Source organism: Bos grunniens, chromosome 10, assembly GCF_055505025.1.
Source record: "Bos grunniens cultivar Pamir isolate PY7600 chromosome 10, Bosgru_T2T1.0, whole genome shotgun sequence".
Classification (NCBI taxonomy): Eukaryota; Metazoa; Chordata; class Mammalia; order Artiodactyla; family Bovidae; genus Bos; species Bos grunniens.
The window spans coordinates 54,370,625-54,386,031 of NC_141174.1; the positions used below are offsets into that span (position 1 = coordinate 54,370,625).

General features: G+C 44.2%; 1 protein-coding gene across 10 annotated transcripts in view; it reads right to left on the bottom strand.

Annotated features, from left to right (window-relative positions):
• The window catches only part of RORA (RAR related orphan receptor A), an 809,419-nt gene that overhangs the window by 667,548 nt on the left and 126,464 nt on the right, over positions 1 to 15,407 (bottom strand). Inside the window, exons 3-4 of one of the 10 annotated variants that reach the window (XM_086321293.1) lie at positions 422 to 607; positions 267 to 317 (exon numbers count right to left, since the gene is read on the bottom strand). The exons of 8 other annotated variants lie outside the window; for them this stretch is intronic. The gene's annotated coding sequence lies outside the window, so the exon portion shown is untranslated. The remainder of the gene's footprint in view (positions 1 to 266; positions 318 to 421; positions 608 to 15,407) is intronic. One more of the 10 variants, XM_086321294.1, reaches the window with a different exon arrangement.

Below are 15,407 nucleotides of genomic sequence, written 5' to 3' on the forward strand. Positions count from 1 at the left end.
ATTTCTTGGTAGAGTGGTGACTGCAGGTACAGCAAGAATGATCATCTGGACATGCAAGGTTGTAGCTCTTCTTGAGGAAAGCAGATTTCACATCAACCCCTGGGGGCAGGGGGTGGCTGTCACAAAGCTGTCCTCATTATGACTGACAACTTGACAGCCATCTCCAAAGCTAACAAACTGAGAAGGGGAAGAAGGTGCAAGGCATGACTGCTCTCTTGCTCCATGAGGTCTCTAAGTAGCCTTATGTGCCGTCAACAATCACTCACCATTAACAGAGGTCTAGAGCTCCACGAAACAGGGTTTGAGCAGGGTAAGAGCTGAATGAAAGTAAAACAATGTCCATCACACTCATAGACCAGAAGAGAACAGAGATGACTTTGGGGCGGGGGTGAGGGGCGGGGGGGGTGAATTACAGACTTACCTGTTTCCATTGCCAATCCCACGAGGCCCATGATGGCCTGAGATCTTCACCAAAGCTCAACATGGCCCAGGGCTTTGGCTTCACCAAAGCCCCAGTTGTAGTACTTGAGCCCAGGAGAGACCCTAACACTGATGAACTTGGCAGGTTCAAGGTGCAATACTCACTGGAGAGATCCAGCCTTTTCTCCTAAGGACAGAGGATGAAGAGGCTTTCATTTCTCTAAGAAGGGGTGACTCTTCCCTTAGGTGAGTAAGCCAAAATGCTGAGATTTCTGTATCTTTCAAGGAAACCTCCAAGTACTGCGAACTCTTGCCCCTAGAAACAAATCTCTAAATTTAGGTGGCAGAGATTCACCTTCAAGTCACAGGAAGATCTAGACCATCAAATTGAGCTTAGAGTGCTATTTTAATCTCTCCCACTCTATTTAATCAAGTGACTACAAGGTATAAGCAGAATCCATGTAACATTCACTCCCTTGTCTATTTGAATAGATAACAGTACAGAACCCAGGCTTTTCTAGGCCTCATCCCTAGGTGATGACCCTCTGGCTAGATGGCAAACCAAGGAAGACAGCTCATGCTCTCAGAAAGGGAGTTCCTCGTTGACGGCCTCAGCTCTCTCCAACAAGATGTGATGAGACCCACAAATGCACCAAGCACATCTTATTTGTGTGGCTCTATTAGGAATGCAATGCTGCATCAGACAAGTGACCAGCCCTCTGGGTGCTTACATTTTAGTAGGGAATAGAGAACAGTTACACACATAACTTGTAAGCATGGGGAAAGATACATGTCATAAAGGGAAGAAATAAGTTATTTTCAGCTTAGATAGGAAAGATCAGGAAGAAATGGGAAATATTCTTTGAACAACCAGTAGGTATCCAGTTGGACCAGATGCGGGGGTTACAGTAACACATATAAGTCACATGCTGCACTTTGAGGGGTGTAATTCATCCAATAGACAACTATCTACAATAGCTGTGACGTAGAAGACTGAGAAGAGACATACATGCAAAGCACCTCAGGAATGAGAAAGAGGAGCTGTTTCGCCGAAGTGAAGAGATGAATTCACTAGAGTTGCTATCTGAGCTGGTTAATGAAAAGGAAAGCCCACATTTCATCAAGCAGAAAAGAGACGAGAATTCCAGGGAGTAGGCACTACATCTCCATGAGGGCTCTTTTTTTTTTTTCCCCTTCTCAACCATCCTTGATTCTTGAGGGTCTAGCAGTGCCTGAAACATCATGGATGCTCAATCAAGGTTACTGAATGAGTCAGAGAATTCAGGACACAGATGGACACAATACCCTTTGGGGGCAAAACTGTAATCAGGGGAATCTCTGGGAAGACTCTTGTTTTTGAAAAATGCTTCCAGCAGTCTAAAGCGTGGGAGTGAGCTGGCTCCATCAGGGAGAAACTAGAAGGTTCGGGTAGCAGAATGCTATACATGGTCTGAAGGGCCAGCAAGACCAGGATGTGCAGAGATGATCATAGAAGGCAGTTTCCAGAAATTTTTCAGATACTAAATACAGGGATTTATTACCCAAAAGATACTTTTCAGAGTATTTGTCTCTCTCTGTCTTTTTTTAAAGGCATTACCTTTTAAAAGATTTATTTTCTGGAAATAAAGAACTTTTCATAACACATACTAACGATTTAAAAATAAGCTACATACAAAACCAAAAGACTTTGATACAACTAAACAAGGTCAGTGGCTACCCATCTGAGGAATCCTGGCAACTTTGTAAATATCAACTCAGTCTGGGGGCTGGGCCCTGGTGACAAATGCATTTTCCAATTTCATGGAGAATGAGATAAGACAGCGCCAAGGTTGTGCAAGGATACAAAATCGCAGAGTACATAAACTGGAGGTTTTAAACACTATTTTTTAAAGCAGCAGAACCCTTACCTTAAAATCATAGGCCATAACCAGCAGGCAAATCAGATATGCAACAAGAACGTTTGTTTGAGATGGCAGAGTAGGGGCTGGGGGACCCTAGGGGGGCATCATTTTCTGTCCCCTCTCAGCCCTGGAGGCAGCCCACGGAGACCCTGAATGAACCCACCCTGGAGTCCCCTTGGGACACCAAGTACTCTCCTCAATTCAGGAAGACTTCCCAACTGGCCCAGCTTGCACACCAGAGACCCAGGTCCTCAGAATGACAAGATGTACTCCAAAGCCATCTGGATCGGACTTCCGGCTGCTTCTTGTATAATCACCAGTAGGTCTGGAAACATGAATCATGGACAACAAAGGAAAACTCCCCAAATCTGTCCACATGTGGGAGAAGTGAGAGTAGCACCAGGTGGGTTCCTCTTGATGAGTCCTGGAGCTAGGGTTCTGCAGAGGAGATACTGAGAGCCCTAGGGCAGCACCTTGCCCAGGCACTCACACACATGGGGGAAGGCTGCAGCCAAGCCAGAGCCCAAGGCCCCAGGACTTCTACAGGGCTCTGAGGCATAGTGGCTGTGTCTGCCAGGGTCCCTTATGGAGCTGCTGCTTGCAAGGGAAAAACTGAAACTGGGCATATCCTGTATCTAGCACTCTGGTATATGCATGCAATGTAATGCAATGCATTGCGGGGTGAATCCAAGGACATTTGGATCTTTAGCAGAGACTGACAAGCTCATTTAGTAGCATCCATTCACAGTCCACCAGAAAATGCTGAATCTCACTTACAGACATGGTGAAATTCAGGCAAAGACAGCCAAACAGTGCTGAAAGCTATTTTGGACGTGCATATTTTAACACCATAAATCTTTATTTTTCTTAATAAAAGGAAAATTATCTGTTACAGCAGAGAAGGACCTACGAGAGAGGTTATAATCCCCATTTCAGAGATGGAGAAACTGACAAGGGCAGGCTTCCAGACAGGGAACGAATGCCGAAACTTCCTCATGCACAGCAGCCGTGGAGCGCACACAAAGGGCCTCCACAGTCAGCAAAATGCAGCCTCTGGGAGCCTACGGAAGGCAGTTCGGAGTCATTAAAAATCAGTCCTGTCGCATCCCAAAAGGACATCTGGATAAACACGCACTGGGGAGACATGACTAGCGGGCTTACCTGAGGAATTTAATCCAAGGGTGCTTTAAATTCACAGTACTTCTGCCCTGGCCTGCGCTTTCCCTACTGATAGAGTGGCAATTCTCTAAGCACTTCACGGGAGAATTTACTTTCATGTCTTTCTCACAAACCCTTTCCAGGAAATAAAAATTAAGGCCACTAATTGTATATAAACCACTCCATCTAAACAGTCTTTCTCCATTCTTTCTGATTTTCTTTTCCTGATCCTTTTTAAATGGATTTCACACTCTAAAGGTTGCAGGCTGACATCCTCAGGGACCAGTCTTATCCATTTATGTGTAGGATCCAGAGAAGATGCTTGCCCTCTCCGCACACAGACTAAGCAGATGGAGAGGAAGGAGGGAGTGGGGAAGAGCAAGAGAGACAACAGGGTTACCAGAATCCAGGGCTGTCCTAGTGAAAAGCAGTGCCCACGGTAACAGCAAGTCTACTCCTGAACTGGCATATTAGCAAGGCTTCTTTGAAATAGCGGGGACCTATTTTCTAAAAGGGATCTTCCTTGGGACCTCAGTGGTAAAGAATCTGCCTGCCAAGCAGGAGATGTGGGTTCGATTCCTGGATGAGGAATACTCCCCTGGAGAAGGAAATGGTGACCCACACCAGTATTCTTGCCTGGGAAATCCCATGGACAGAGGAGCTTGGTGGGCTCCAGTCCATGGGGTCGCAAAGAGCCAGACACGACTTAGCGGCTGAGCATACTTTCTAAAACATATGGATCTGAATATGCAGCAACGTCTTTCATACTTGCATTGAATACAGTAGAATGAGAAAGAAGCTCAAAAAACCTCCAAACTCTTTCTGATTCAGAGGTTTCCTCCAAACCCCTTATGATTTGGTCCCAGGTCATCTCTTCAGCCCCCATGTTCTCCTCTTCCCCATCCCCTCATGATTCCCCCCGAACACCCTACAACCCAACTGTACCACTGTTTTATCCTTTGTCCTAAAATGCCCTTCTCCAGACCTCCACCCCCTTCACCTGATTTAAAAGCCCAGCCCTTTCTTGGCAAAGCCTTTCCTGAAACCCACTGGCAGGTCTGAGTGTTCTCCATGCAGGGAACCGCACACCTCACAAGCCCCTCTAGTCTCTGCTCCCATTCACTGTGTACAATTACTTGTGGAGAGTCAGCTCTCCCCACCAGGTGATGCGTTTCTTGACAGCGCAGTCAATGTCTAATTTATCTTTGTGTGGTCTGGAAAACTTTGGAAGCAAAGTGCCAGACACACAGCAGGTAGTCAGAAAATGTATGCTGAAAAAAAGATGGAGACTGCACTCCTAGCTTGACTCAGCAAAACAGACCATTTGAGTGACACAGTCGGATGTGTGAAGAGTTCATTGCAATAGCAAGAAATTGGCAACCATCTAAACAGCCCTCAATAGGATGAAGTGTAAATAATCTGCCCACATTAGGGAAGACTCTGCAATCACTGATAGAGTCTATTGATAGAGGCAGGTCTATGTTACTGACACGGACAAAGGAAACGGAATAGCGTGTGGAAAATAATGGAAAAATAAATAGGGAAGTCTTAGCTATAATTATCCTGGAATGACAAATGATACTGCAGATTTGAGAGGTTAATTCTAATTTTTCTATCCTATGCATTTTCTTAAAAGTTTGAATTTTTACAAATATGTATTATGCTTGGAACTTTCTAAATGGATTTTTAATTTTTGAAAAATTTTAAAAATTTCTATTAAGTTGAATCTTTTAAAAAATGAAGTACAGTTGACTTACAATGTTGTATTCATTTCCAGTGCACAGTAAAAGTGGTTCAGTTATACATCTACATACACTTTTCCATCATGGTTCACTCCAGGATATTGAATATAGTTTCCTGTGCTATAGAGTAAGACCTTTTTATTTTACTCATTCTATAAGTGGAATTTAATAGAGGTGTCCAGGTTAACAATCCTCACAATTAAATCCATCTGGTAGATGAAACACTCTGTTATGGACCCAACAAGTTCCTTAAAGTATAAAGACAAAATAGTGGAACCATGCTGTGAGGGCTCAGGACATTTTCCATCATGTTTTAGATCAGCTTCTCTCAGGCACAAACAATGCTTTGGAAAACTGCCCTGATATGCAGACTTACTTCAACTCAATAGATATCTACTGGGCACTTCCCATGAAGAAGGCACACATTCACAGCAATGGATGCAAGAGGAAAAGTGAATGACATAGAGTCTAGCATCTCCAGGCTCCTCCTCTCCAGGGTAGACCAACACCAGGCCTCTCAAACAAAGCAGAACAGGAGAAGCACCACACCAAGGAACAAGCAAATGGGAGGGGAAATAGTTTTAACAGGATGACTGGAAGATCTTGGGGAAGAAAAAGATGGAAACAGGGTCCAGAAAGTTTAGACTGACCAGCCAGAGACAGGGGAGAATTAGAGAGGTGTCTGCTTGTCCCGCTATCTTGCTGACCTGGCACTATGGACTTCCGGCCAGTTCATCTGGGATATTTAGAAAATCCCAACTTTCAAGGACTTTCTGCATACAAAGTCAATGCAAGACACACACACACACACACACACACACACACACACATATATATATATGCATGTAAAGCTCTATCTGGGCTATAAATCACTTCACCTGCCATAAACCACAAGGCACTATACCAAGTATTAAGCCTGACACACTCTTGCCTTCCATTCCCAGGGTACTGATGTAGCTCTCGAATACAGGGTCATCTCAGTGTGTACAAAATGCCTTGGCAATTTAATTCTTACTTCACAGTTTAGAAAACTGATACCCAAGGCAAACAATCTCCTGAGCAGCCAGGAACTAAGCTTCAAAGTTCTGTGCCTGGTTTAAATCCTATTTGCTTATACTAAACTCCAGCTGATATGTTGGTCTTGGAAGAGAATTACTCCTCCAATGCTTAACAACCACCTGCCAATGAGGGAGATGTAAGAGATGTGGGTTTGACCCCTGGATCAGGAAGATCCCCTGGAGAAGGGCATGGCAAGCCACTCCAGTATTCTTGCCTGGAGAATTCCACGGGCAGAGGAGCCTGGGGGGCTACAGTCCACTGGTTCGCAAAGAGTCAGACATGACTAAAGTGACTTAGCACACATGTGCTTAACACCAAGCCATGAGGGCTTCTAAGTCTCTGATTATCTAGAAAGACCATCAGTGAAAGGTATCAACAAGGGAATGCAGTGAAGACTGGAGGAAAACCTCCCTCCTGGTACAGTCAGGAAAGAACCAAGCAAGTGTTAAACAATAACTCCTCATTCGTGTTGCTTTAAAGCAAACATAAGTCCTCTTGATTACTGTTATCGGAATGTCTAAACTTTTTAAAATAATAAGTACCACTTAGGAGCAATTGTTATTTCAACTGTGAATTAAGATCACAAGTCTTTTGTTTAAAATACAATCACGGGTTCTACCAAACCCTTCCAAAGGTGCACGGCTGTGATTTGTTTGCAGGCTATGTATGCTTCAGTGAAATTTTTCATTTCAAATTAGGTTGGTTTATGGCAGAAAGGGCTAAATGAAAAGCCATCATCAGACAGATCAAGAAATGGGGCCATTCTTTACCTAGAAGGAGCAATTAGCTGAAACATCTGGGAAAGTTTATCTTTCATATACTGTCGATTTTAAAAAGGTATGAAAGAATCATTCTAAAAACCTCAAGAACACACGTAAATACTGTGCACCCCAGTGATCATTCCTATCTGCCTATTTATTCAAATTGAAGTATGAGTTGCAGATTTTCCTTGAAAGAGATACCATACCTTCCAATATGGAATTCTACAATGTGCTTCTGGTTCTCAAACTCCCAGCACAGGCAGGCCTTAGAAAGCATCACTACGAACAAAGCTAGTGGAGGTGATGGAATTCTAGTTGAGCTATTTCAAATCCTGAAAGATGATGCTGTGAAAGTGCTGCACTCAATATGCCAGCCAATTTGGAAAACTCAGCAGTGGCCACAGGACTGGAAAAAGTCAGTTCTCATTCCAATCTCAAAGAAAGGCAATGCCAAAGAATGCTCAAACTACTGCACAATTGCACTCATCTCACACGCTAGTAAAGTAATGCTCAAAATTCTCCAAGCCAGGCTTCAGCAATATGTGAACCATGAACTTCCTGATGTTCAAGCTGGTTTTAGAAAAGGCATAGGAACCAGAGATCAAATTGCCAACATCCGCTGGATCATAGAAAAAGCAAGAGAGTTCCAGAAAAACATCTATTTCTGCTTTATTGACTATGCCAAAGCCTTTGACTGTGTGGATCACAATAAACTGTGGAAAATTCTTCAAGAGATGGGAATACCAGACAACCTGATCTGCCTCTTGAGAAATCTGTATGCAGGTCAGGAAGCAACAGTTAGAACTGGACATGGAACAACAGACTGGTTCCAAATAGGAAAAGGAGTTCGTCAAGGCTGTATATTGTCACCCTGTTTATTTAACTTATATGCAGAGTACATCATGAGAAACACTGGGCTGGAAGAAACACAAGCTGGAATCAAGATTGCCAGGAGAAACATCAATAACCTCAGATATGCAGATGACACCACCCTGATGGCAGAAAGTGAAGAGGAACTCAAAAGCCTCTTGATGAAAGTGAAAGAGGAAAGTGAAAAAGTTGGCTTAAAGCTCAACATTCAGAAAACGAAGATCATGGCATCCAGTCCCACCACTTCATGGGAAATTGATGGGGAAACAGTGGAAACAGTGTCAGACTTTATTTTTCTGGGCTCCAAAATCACTGCAGATCGTGACTGCAGCCATGAAATTAAAAAATGTTTACTCCTTGGAAGGAAAGTTATGACCAACCTAGATAGCATATTCAAAAGCAGAGACATTACTTTGCCAACAAAGGTCCGTCTAGTCAAGGCTATGGTTTTCCTGTGGTCATGTACGGATGTGAGAGTGGACTGTGAAGAAGGCTGAGCACCGAAGAATTGATGCTTTTGAACTGTGGTGTTGGAGAAGACTCTTGAGAGTCCGTTAGACTGCAAGGAGATCCAACCAGTCCATTCTGAAGGAGATCAGCCCTGGGATTTCTTTGGAAGGAAAGATGCTAAAGCTGAAACTCCAGTCCTTTGGCCACCTCATGCGAAGAGTTGACTCATTGGAAGAGACTCTGATGCTGGGAGGGATTGTGGGCAAGAGGAGAAGGGGATGCCAGAGGATGAGATGGCTGGATGGTATCACTGACTCAAGACGTGAGTGTCAGTGAACTCTGGGAGTTGGTGATGGACAGGGAGGCCTGGCGTGCTGCGATTCATGGGGTTGCAAAGAGTCGGACACGACTGAGCGACTGATCTGATCTGATCTGATTTACATATAGGCTCCCCTGGTGGCTCAGTGGTAAAGAATCCTCCTGCCCATGCAGGAGAAATGGGTTCAACCTCTGGGTCGGACAGATCCACTGGAGAAGGAAATGGCAACCCACTCCAGTACTGCTGCCTGGAAAATTCCATGGAGCCTGGTGGGCTACAGCCCATGGGATCACAGAAGAGCTGGACATGACTTAGTGACTAAACAACAACAGTAATCTATACATAGATATACAGGAAAAGTACTTTGTTCTTGGCTTGTTCATAGCACTCATTAATTGTCTGTAGAATGAACAAACTTAATAGGTAATGACTGCTTACATTTATCTCTATGGAAGCACCAGCAGGGACACAACGACCTGCTCTGGCGAATTCATTCGATTATCTCCAAAAATACAGTCTATCTTGTCCTCCACTGGATCCCCCACAGGAGAGGGAACAGCTTCCTTGGAACATTACCTCCCTTGTTTAATTTTCTAGATAAATTAGGGAAGATCCAAGGAGAATGAGAGATGTAGGCTCATATTTCACAGGCATTCTTAATAGTTATCAGACATGACGCTGTTGTTAATCAGACATATGTTGATTGCTATTTATTAAAATGTTACTTATGACTTCCAAAGTAAAACATACATATATCCCCTATCAAAAGAGAAAAAAAAAATCTCCACAACTATTTTTATCAAGTCTGTGTATCCTGTTCAGATCTATTTTTATTTCCAGCAAGTTGAATTCACTCCATTTTTAGTGGCAACTCCTTTAGGAAACACTCAAAACCTGTGTTTTGAGAAATGAAGTTAATGGGCCAGAACTGGTTTATCATGAAATACTCATCAAGTCAGGAAATAAAGTTCAAAGCCTTCTGCCCTTAGGTGAAGGGAACCGTTTGCAGGACAATCTCAGAGTAACTATCTAAAGGTCATTTTCTAGAGTTAGTAAAGAGAGTTCTAGTAGTGATGGACTTGGATTCCGTACTATTATTTCCTGTCATACATAATTTATAAAGGAGAGAACACATTTAATGTACTCAATAAGTGGTCAATCACCCTAAATTACAAACATAATTCAAAAGAGCTCGTGCATATATATATATATGGCTAAGTCCCTTCGTTGTTCACCTGAAACTCTCACAATATTGTTAATCGACTATATCCCAATACAAAAAGTTACAAAAAGTTTTAAAAGAGCCAGAAGTCAGGCCTTTCCTCTGTTTGCCACATCTAGTTATGAGGGGTCAGTTTTTAAACGTCTCCCAACTAGAAAGAGCATTTTTGAAAAGCTGGCAGAACGGGGGTTCCACACAAAAGCAGCCGAATGGCTTGCCCTTGCTCCATGGCAGGGCTCCCAGTACCCAGAGAGCAGGCATTTGTTTGGAACAAGGGTCTCCACTTCCCCAGAAGGTGAAGGGCAATGGCACACTCCTGCACTTCCAGACTCTCGTTCTCAATGTTACTTATCAGCCACCACATTATCTGTCACCAACACGTGCCCTCATGTTACAATTAACTAGATCACAGCTTATCTTACACTCCTTAGGTTAATGTCTGTCTGATGAGATTTGGGAATGGTTAATCACTTGCCTGGTACATGGATTCTTAGCAGCTTTAATTTCAGAAAAATATACTTACTACTTTACCTGGAAGCTCAGCACAGGAGACCATTCTCAGGCCGCCTCGTCTGTTACTCTACTGAAACAGTTCTCCTACTGTGTGGAATATTAGCTTATTATAAGATAGTTGCTTCCACCCAAATCCTCTTGAAAATGCAGGCAGGCCTTATTCTTGCTTGCACATACTCACCACTCATTAAATATTTGCAGAATGAACAAATTTAAAAGGTAATAACTGTTTAAATTTATCTACATGAAATTACCAACAGGAACAGATCAACCCACTATAATATATCCATTCAATCCTTCATTCTTTGATGTAATCAATACTGAAAGGACACTGGAAACACTAAGATGAATTAAACAGATACGGCCTCTGCTCTTAGGATGTCGACAGTTAATGGAGAAGAAAGACACTGAACAATCATACAAATGATAGTCCAACTGCAAACTTTGACAAAGGATATGAAGGAAAAAGCAGGGGTATGTAGCTGCCGCTAAACCGCTTCAGTTGTGTCCAACTCTGTGAGACCCCATAGACGGCAGCCAACCAGGCTCCTCTGTCCCTGGGATTTTCCAGGCAAGAACGCTGGAGTGGGTTGCCATTCCCTTCTCTGGGGGTATGTAGAGGTAGTAAGAAACCTTGAGACACTGAGGAAAAGACTATTTATTCAGAGATTGGAAGAAAGAGCAGGAATTCAGCAGGGGGAGAGAAAATGGAGAGAGGATAAGAAAAAAGTTTTCTAGGCATTGGCAACAACATGTCCAAAGGGCCTGAGGTGGAAAAAGCTTGACACATTCAACAAACTGATAAGTAAGGATGACTATAATTTAGGAGTAGGACAGTGAAGCAGGAATGACTGTGGAAATCTATTCTTTCCTCCTTTGAGGCAAGTGAATAACCTTCCTTCCTTTAAAATTGGGCTTCCCTGGTGGCTCAGATGGTAAAGAATCTTCCTGCAATGTGGGAGACTTGGGTTTGATCGCTGGGTCAGGAAGATCCCTTGGAGAAAGAAATGGCTACCTACTCCAGTATTCTTGCCTGGAGAATATCATTGACAGAGGAGCCTGGTGGGCTGCAGTCTACGGGGTCTCACAGAGTTGGACATGACTGACTGACTAACACAAGGTTCCTTTAAAATTACAAAACAAAATCTACGCAAGGCTTCTGTAAACCTGTTGAAGGATCTAATTTTGTCCTCAGGTTAAAGAAAGTCTTCCAAACAGAAGAGGGACAGAATCAGACCTGCATTTCAGAAACAACATTCTCCCTTCTCTGCCTTGGTGGAGGGAAAGGTGGGGAGTAAGAGCACAAGTGGGGGTTCAGCCGGAGGGCCCTGGGAGTCAGTGGAGACCACGCCTGAACCAGAGTCGGGAGTGGGGGTGTGGGTTTGGTATGAATGTTGGAAGAAGTAACTTCCAGGATCCTGGAGGATGGATTCAATGTGGAGGTGAAGTAGACAGTGTGTGTCTGTGGGTTTATTCATTCTCAAAGCTACCTAGACCACCAGGGGCAATGGCAGTAGGCCCAACTCCCAAACCACCCTCCAAGCACACACCTGGATGGGAGGTTTGTTGGAATGCATGGTAACAAGCCTGAGGTCTGGACCCTAATTCTGCACAAGCAGTACGTACATTTCTCCCAGCCCTCGTCACAAGTTCTCATACCTTGGTCCAGGTCCTGGCTGCCCTAAAGAAAGTAGCTGGGCTCATCCTTGTCAACAGAGGTCTTGGGGTTTCCATGTGAGGAGCCCCTTCCTCAGCTCTATCAACTTGACACGCTCTGTGCTGCTGATGACTGACTACACAATGTCACAGGGACAGTGAAACCTAATCTCTTCTCTTCCTGGAGTGGCCTGTAAACATCCTTCCTTTAAAATAACAAAATAAAAGCCCTGCTTCCCACTGTGAGTTCTGGCCTTGGCTGCCCCCACGGTCAGGGCTACAGCTGAGGACCTCTGGCCTCCCAAGCTTTTAGTGGCTGCTCTTTATTCCCTCTGCTCCATTCCCCTGACATCCAAAGCTCTTCTTAAAACATCCTTTGATATCCAGTTTCCCTTTCATACGGCCCCTACTGTCAAAAGCACGGTTTTGTTTTCTCGCTGGAGGACTGATCCAAATTTTTCTGCTGTGCACCCACCACTTCCTAGCTGTGCTCTTCCATCCCCACGCCAGACTGGTCGTCCTCACAAGCCCCCAGCCTGCTCTTCTCCAGTGCCACCTCCTACTCTGAAAGATGCCCCCCACTTTTCCTTCTGTTAATATAAAACAGTCCTTTTACCTTTTCCCTTGCTTGACTACTCTTTCCTCTGTGACAGTATTTTTTTTTTTTTTTTACAAAACCAGATTCCTCCCAATAAAGAACTGGGTGCTTTCCTGAAGGGACCACCAGATAAAAGCCCTAGAAAGACACAAAAGGGAAGTCGCTCAGTCATGTCTGACTCTTCGCGACCCCATGGACTGCAGCCTACAAGGCTTCTCCATCCATGGGATTTTCCAGGCAAGAGTACTGGAGTGGGGTGCCATTGCCTTCTCCGAAAGACACGAACCACACTCCAATTCCTCTGTCTCAGAATCAACTTGATCTCTGACTTATAATGTCTCTTAACTTCGAATGTTCAGTTGGGTTAAAGCTTGACAAAAATTATGGCGTGTCTACTGTGTATTTGGCATAGGATATCAATGATATTTCTATTCAAACACCCTCACATCTTTCTCACTTCTTAGTCCCTGCACTAATTTTGGGTGGATAACTGGAGACAGGGTGCTCTGGAGTGGGAGGACAAGGAGGAGCAAACAACATGCTGGCTAAACACAGGAAGGCAGAATGGGACAGGGGTTTCACTCCCCAAGGGGACGGGGACGCATCATCGGGTGGGGAGGACTAGCAATGAGCATGGGGGAAGGGACCAGGGAGCCAGAATCATGATTGCATGGCTTATCAGCTGCCGGACAATTGAGAGTTAACTGGATGAGAACTTGAAGTGGGGGAGCTTTTTGCCCACTCTAACCCCTACCCTAGTACATTGAGGGCTGAGAGTAATGACTTCCCCTCACATGATGTCAACCATGGGTTGAGGGCTTTCTCCAAGCCCTCGGAGGGTGGGTGGGACACTCAGAAGCAGAGTCCTCCCTCATATCCAGCTGACTTTGCAACACAATGCCAAGTCACCCATACCTTCCATGGTGTCCAGCTCTCTCTCCTCCAGGTAGCCTCTGTGGGCCACTGCAGGAGAGCTCGCAGACCCGAAGGCAGTGGGTGCAGAGAGCTCAGGGATCCATTCTAATTCCCATGGCGCTTACACTTTCCTGGCAACTCACCCCCAGAACAGATCCCAAACACTGCGGCCAGCAAAGAACTGGATGAAGGCAACACCAAGATCATTTGCATGCTGGGGAGAGGCCATACCCCATCCCATCCATTTACACGAGCAGAATGTGCCCGGGGACTTGGCCCTCTGCAAGCACCACAAGTTTTACAGAATGAAAGGGGAACAATAACCAACTCAACAAATCCAGAGGGAATAAAAGAGGATTTCTTCCCCTCCCATGTTGTTCACACTATGCCAATTACAAAATAATTCACCAGCTTATTTAATTTCCTTAAAACTCTGAACACCCTGAGTTCATAAAAGCGAACTTCCTTCTGTGCAGGAAGGAAGATGTATCTCATATGAACAAGGCTGCATTTGGGAAGGTGGGAAAAGCCACACCTGTTCTTATCCTCCCCTCCCCCTTTCTCCCCACTCACCTGTCACCTTTCTGTGCTTCTCCATTGCAAAACCGGCATTCCTCTCACGGTTGGCTATGCACAAAATATCCTTCTGTTCTCCTAGTCACATCAAAGCACCTTCACGCTATGCAGACAGGTCATCGAGGGAATGCAGAAAATTAACAAACCCACCTAGGTTATTTCTATTAAAATTAGCCCCTCAGCCTGTAGGCTCTGTCAGTTTCCATAGAACACAAACTCTGACAAGTCTGTTGAAGACTCTTAACCTTTCCAGGTTGTGTCAACAGCTTGCAAACACAACAGGAGGATGGCACCTCCGCATTCAGTCTTCTCTTTTGAAATAGAGGAAATATCGGGGTCCAGTCACTAGCAGATTTCACCTTTATCTTCATCCTCTGTCTCCTTGCTCATCACCCACTGCCCCCTACAGGGCATACAACCACCTAACTGGATAAAGACTGATGCCTTACAATTGTCTGTAAGGTCCTGACAGAGGTCTTACTCATCTCTTCCTCCATATCTTATTGCACTCTCCTTTTCACCATACTCAGCCCCACGGAAGGTTGCTTCCTCACTTCTTCAAATAGGTCAAGTTCCATCTGTCCCAGGGCCTTTGCACAAGCCAGTCCTCTGCATGGGGCCCTCTTCTCACTTACTTAACCCTTTCTCATCCCTTTGGGTATCAACTCAAAAGTCACTTCCTCAGACCAGGGGACGACTCACATTTACCCTGTCATAGGTTTTATATATTTAAGGTGTGTTCCATAGCTGGTAACTATACATGGCATTTATAAGACTATTTAAATAAAACTCTATCTTCCCTACCAGAATATAAGTTTCATGAGAGCAGGAACAAAGTACAATTTGCTCTAACACAGAACTTGACATATAGTATGTGCTCAGTAAGTAATTATTTTAGCATGTTATTCTTACAGTTAAAAATTTTCCAGTAGCTCCCATGACATTTCACAAAGTCTGAAGAAATCTCACCAAATCATAGGAATTCAAGTGGATTTCTTATCAATCACTTGAATATCCTTCTCCTGCCAAGGTCATTGTACCTCATCTGAATTGATCTCTTTCTCCCCCTCTGCCTGTTCAAACCTAATCAATCCATAAAAATGTAATTACATAGGAGGTGGTTAACCCAGTGGGAAGAGCATCACTCTGGATTGGAGTCCTAGATTGAAATTCAGCCTTCACTACTTTTTGTGTGACCATGGACATGGCACTTCCATGCCCTAAACTTCTCTCTTATAAAATGGAAA